Genomic DNA, 6,362 nt, shown 5'->3' on the forward strand with positions numbered 1-6,362 from the left:
AGTGCCAAGTTGGATGGATTCATCATTGCTTTGTGAACAAGAAAGGCGAGGGTTATACATGAAGGAATATGGTTCCAAATGTATTTAAAGTTATCGCTTACGATCGTATTCCACAACAAATGATGGGTAATTCTCGAAAAATTCTTAGAAACAGAAACAAAATGCCACCTCGTGACTATGTAAACAATGGTTTCTAAACATTCGTACACGGACATGAACGGATGCAGCACTAATGTGACATAGAGGAATCGTTATTGTAACACTCGTATAAAACAATGGAATTAAAACTTCACGAAATGTTCTCAGATGTGCAAAACATATAAAAACACTTACAAATCCACGAACATTAAGCGTATGTTGTGTACATGCCTGTACAACCAGCGAGACGTCAACATAAACGTCAAAACATATTTCGGAAAGGTGGAACCGCAATGACACAAAGTATATAACGAGGAAGTAAATAACAAAGCAATACATAACATCAATTAAAGGGTTATCTAGCATAGAAGATGAAGGACCACTTTATACAAATGAAATACAAGAAACAAACTCATTACCATTTTAAAATATTGATATTTTTAATATTGATACCTATATACTACACAAACAAAAACTACAATCGAAAAGGAATCAATCGAGCGTTTAATGGTTTTTCTTCACACGATAAGAAAGATCACTTTTTAAGTCCGGTGAAAAGGTACTCCAGGAAGTTTCAGAACATGCTTCAAACTGCTTCCATTTAATATATCCTGCGTCTGTTACTCCATTCGCAATACACGTTTTTTCAAGTTTGAAAAAACGTGAGATCGTTCTACTAAGTAACGGATGTTTCCTAACCGTCAGAGTATTATCATCGACTTTGCATTTATTATCGATAAGTTCCAAGAATCCTGTCTTGTGACTCGCACCTCGAGAAGTATGTAAATTAAACGAAACTATTGGTTTGTTTGGTGTAATGAAGAAATCTATCGAACCTTCCGTGCTGCCATTAATTGCAAGCTTTGCGCGCCAAACACCGCCATCGAGTGGAGCTTTTAAAACCGTACTATGCAAAGCTCGATGATTGAAATTTGCTGTATACTCTGTAAATGTAAAGTTTTCGGAAGCGATCACTTCACGCTGAGGATTAATCCAATCTACTGAAACAGTATGATTCATCGCAAACGATACGGTTTTTGTGGTTTCCAAGTGCAGTATAAGTATAGGCAATTGATCAACGCTGTAAACACCGTGATAGTCGGTAGGAATTTGTTCTGAGATGTCTATAACGTTTGAAATCTCAAGATAACAAAGTTTCAGTTTACCGGTCGATCCGTACAATAAACGATCCGGTGATCGTTCAAATTTGCTTGTTGGCTTGACAAACAGCTCCAGTTCCAGTCGTTCGTTGGCCACCCATGCTCCATGCCGAATCAGAAAACCTTCAAATACGTTTTTATCGAAATAATGTGTAATTTCCAAAATATCAACATGATCGTAAGGATACCCGTTAGCATGTGCATTCTTGTTGAGCAAAATGTATGCAACATTTAGAAGTGCAAACGTTCTAGAATTGTTGCATGGTAAATCATCTTCGGAGTGAAACACGTTTTCCCAATAGGCATTTAGATTTGGTATCGTTGGAGGGTATCTGCCGTACATGTGCTCTTCAAACACCAGGATAATCTTTTGATCTACGATAGGGTTAACTTTACGGATAAAAAATGTATCATCTTGCACACCCAACCGTAAGAATGGCCATCTATCTTGGCGTATTGCAAGAGGGCTACATCCTTTCCATTCGATTACTCGATTCGATGCACATCCAAAACCCGGTATCCAGCTGATGATGTGCAAGCTACTATCGAAATGCGTTTGACAAAAATGTGAGTTTTGAATAGCATGGAGGAAAAAGTTTTCACTGCTGAAACATGTAAACTCCATGAAGCTCATGAGATCAGCAATCAAGTCATGCTTTTGGTCAGTTATATACTGGGCAAATTCTTTATCTATACAAAACCAATCACCTCCACCATTTAAGTTGATTCCTCGTGGAAGCTTTCGCGGTCCTATCAGCCTCATTCGATTACCGCATTCGACGAAATTCATCTCCATACCAGATTGAGCGATGTACGTATCCACGTTAGTAGCTGATTGGGTTTTCAAGAAATTTCGACCCCGATTTGCACTAAGAAATTGTGTTAATTTAGTAAGCGATTTAATCGGAAAGTCACTTTCACTTAGGTTCAGTATGAAATCCGCTTGCCACGCCGGCACACTGAGAATTTGTTTCACACATCCCAACATTGTTTGTAATAAAGAAAAACTTGACCATTGTGGATTATACCGTTGACGAGTAACGATAATGTTCGGAAATTCGGCTTCCAGTTTCAACAGCTCTCTGTATAGATAATGTTGTCTCTGAAAGCAATCAATTGAAGCTGTTTAATCGGATACAGTAATGGGTTGTTTTAATATTCACCAAGTCTACGTGAAGGAAATAGTAATGGCTCCGATCGTAAATTGTGCGCAGTAACCGACGAACCTGTCTGAGATTTCGCTTATGAAGCAAAAGAATGAATGCTATTCGTACAGGTTTTGCTTGAGGTCCTGGGAATAGCCTGATTGGAGCCAGTGGACGCTCTGTGTGAAAGTAGTTAGTAAAGTCTTAGAAAAATTTATGGTTTCACCTGACTTACTCGCTAGTCCTGTTTCGTATACGGCAGACGAGATCGATCCTCCACAAAGTAGCTTGGGATATCCCGGGCAAGGAAGGCTACACATTTTATCAGGTACCTTAAATGTCGGTTTATCGTCGCCACAAGAACAAAGACCTCTGAAAGCGAGATAATGTGTGCAAAAATATCGCAACAGTGAAAAAATATATACAAACACTCCGTACCCATTTTGAAGGAATGCGTAGCGAAAATTACGTTGCGTGCAGTAGTCCACACAATCCGTGGGTGTGTTGTCTTTTGTATTCTTCGCTGATTTAAAGAAGCTCGTCTTATGGATGCGGAAGCACCCTACATGCCGGTACGGTACGTAGGATCCCCTTGGACATGTATTTTCAATATAACTAGGGAACAGCGTACCCTTAGCACTTTTACACGCGGCATTTGCCAACTTAATCTTACATTCATCACTAGTCGTGTTACTAATAGCATTAATTGCGTTTGGCTCCGTTATAGCGCAGGGAAATCGGTAGGTTGTGCCAGTTTTGGTGGTGAACGAAACAATCGAAGAATCGCGACGCGCCACGGTTAAAGATTCATTTAAAAAGAGGTGTTTGTGGTATAGTTTTAGCACAATCAATAATACAGCTACGATAAGGATGTATTTAAAATAGGAATATCGTTTACAATTGCCAAAGAATAGCTGAACTGAAGCCATTTGACCGCTGTCGAGGGAATACACGATTAAACTAATGAAAAATACTGCCAAAAAGAGCACGGAGCCGATAAGCCTAGAGCATCTGTTCAAACAAATCAGTTCCACACGTGGGGTGAACCATTTACCGAATAAGATGAATTTCGGCACACAGTCGGGGGTTAAAAAACGCACTCTTTTAAAACAATGAAATTAAAAGATCTTTAAATATTCTCAACTGGGTAAAACATATTGAAAATCTTCCAAATCCATAAAAATTAACCGTATTTTGTGTAAATGCCTGTACCACCAGCGAGGCGTCAACATACACGTCGGATTATTTATTATATTGTATTTCGTAATTATACTTATATATTATTATACTTCGGAATGTTGGAACCGCAATAACACCAAGTATATAACGAAGCAGTCATTATCGAGAGAATACATACCATCAATCAAAGGATATCTAGAATATAGAATTGAAAATCATTACCTACATCGTGCAAAAGAAATAAAAGAAACTCACTCATTACCATTTTACAACATTGGATTTTTCAAACTTTGACACAAATATTAACTACAATCGAAAAGGAATAAATCGAGCGTTTAATGGTTTTTCTTCACACGATAAGAAAGATCACTTTTTAAGTCCGGTGCAAAGGAACTCCAAGAAGTTTCAGAACATGCTTCAAACTGCTTCCATTTAATATATCCTGCGTCTGTTACTCTATTCGCAATACACGTTTTTTCAAGTTTGAAAAAACGTGAGATCGTTCTACTAAGTAACGGATGTTTCCTAACCGTCAGAGTACTATCATCGACTTTGCATTTATTATCGATAAGTTCCAAGAATCCTGTCTTGTGACTCGCACCTCGAGAAGTATGTAAATTAAACGAAACTATTGGTTTGTTTGGTGTAATGAAGAAATCTATCGAACCTTCCGTGCTGCCATTAATTGCAAGCTTTGCGCGCCAAACACCGCCATCGAGTGGAGCTTTTAAAACCGTACTATGCAAAGCTCGATGATTGAAATTTGCTGTATACTCTGTAAATGTAAAGTTTTCGGAAGCGATCACTTCACGCTGAGGATTAATCCAATCTACTGAAACAGTATGATTCATCGCAAACGATACGGTTTTTGTGGTTTCCAAGTGCAGTATAAGTATAGGCAATTGATCAACGCTGTAAACACCGTGATAGTCGGTAGGAATTTGTTCTGAGATGTCTATAACGTTTGAAATCTCAAGATTACAAAGTTTCAGTTTACCGGTCGATCCGTACATTAAACGATCCGGTGATCGTTCAAATTTGCTTGTTGGCTTGACAAACAGCTCCAGTTCCAGTCGTTCGTTGGCCACCCATGCTGCATGCCGAATCAGAAAACCTTCAAATACGTTTTTATCGAAATAATGAGTAATTTCCAAAATATCAACATGATCGTAAGGATACCCGTTAGCATGTGCATTCTTGTTGAGCAAAATGTATGCAACATTTAGAAGTGCAAACGTTCTAGAATTGTTGCATGGTAAATCATCTTCGGAGTGAAACACGTTTTCCCAATAGGCATTTAGATTTGGTATCGTTGGAGGGTATCTGCCGTACATGTGCTCTTCAAACACCAGGATAATCTTTTGATCTACGATAGGGTTAACTTTACGGATAAAAAACGTATCATCTTTCACTTCCAGCTGTTTAGTTAGCCATTCATCTTGCTGTATTGCAAGAGGGCTACATCCCGTCCATTCGACTACTCTATTCGATGCACATCCAAAACCCGGTATCCAGCTGACGATGTGCAAGCTACTATGGAAATGCGTTTGACAAAAATGTGAGTTCTGAATAGCATAGAGGAAAAAGTTTTCACTGCTAAAACTTGTAAACTCCATGAAGGTCATGAGATCGGTAATCAAGTCCTGCTTTTGATCGATTATGTATCGTGCAAATTCTTTATCTATACAAAACCAATCACTACCACCATTGACGTTGATTCCTCGTGGAAGCTTTCGCGGTCCTATCAGCCACATTCGATTACCGCATTCGACGAAATTCATCTCTAAACCAGTTTGAGCGATGTACGTATCCATGTTAGTAGCTGATTGGGGGTTCAAGAAATTTCGACCCCGGTTTGCACTAAGAAATTCTGTTAATTTAGTAAGCGATTTAATCGGAAAGTCACTTTCACTCAGGTTCAGTATGAAATCCGCTTGCCACGCCGGCACACTGAGAATTTGTTTCACACATCCTAATATTGTTTGCAAATACGAGAAACTTGCCCATCGCAGAATATATCGTTCACGAGCAACGATAATGTTCGGAAATTCGGCTTCCAGTTTCAACAGCTCTCTGTATAGATAATGTTGTCTCTGAAAGCAATCAATTGAAGCTGTTTAATCGGATACGAAAATGACTTGTTTCAATACTCACCAAGTCTATGTGAATGAAATAGTAATGGCTCCGATCGTAAATTGTGCGCAGTAACCGACGAACCTGTCTGAGATTTCGCTTATGAAGCAATAGCATGAATGCTATTCGTACAGGTTTTGCTTGAGGTCCTGGGAATAGCCTGATTGGTGCCAGTGGACGCTCTGTGTGAAAGTAGTTAGTAAAGTCTTAGAAAAATTTATGGTTTCACCTGACTTACTCGCTAGTCCTGTTTCGTACACGGCAGACGAGATCGATCCTCCACAAAGTAGCTTGGGATTTCCCGGGCAAGGAAGGCTACACATTTTATCAGATTCCTGAAATGTCGATTTATCGTCGTCACAAGAACAAAGACCTCTGAAAGCGAGATATTGTGTGCATAAATATCGCAGCAGTAAAACGCTAGAACACAAAAACCGTACCCATTTTGAAGGAATGCGTAGCGAAAATTACGTTGCGTGCAGTAGTCCACACAATTCGTGGGTGTATTGTATTTTAATTCCTTTACTGATTTAAAAAAGCTCATCTCATTCATGCGAAAGCATCCTACATACCGGTACGGTACGTAGGATCCTCTTGGACATGTATT

Source organism: Anopheles nili, chromosome 3 (genome assembly GCF_943737925.1).
Source record: "Anopheles nili chromosome 3, idAnoNiliSN_F5_01, whole genome shotgun sequence".
Taxonomy (NCBI): Eukaryota; Metazoa; Arthropoda; class Insecta; order Diptera; family Culicidae; genus Anopheles; species Anopheles nili.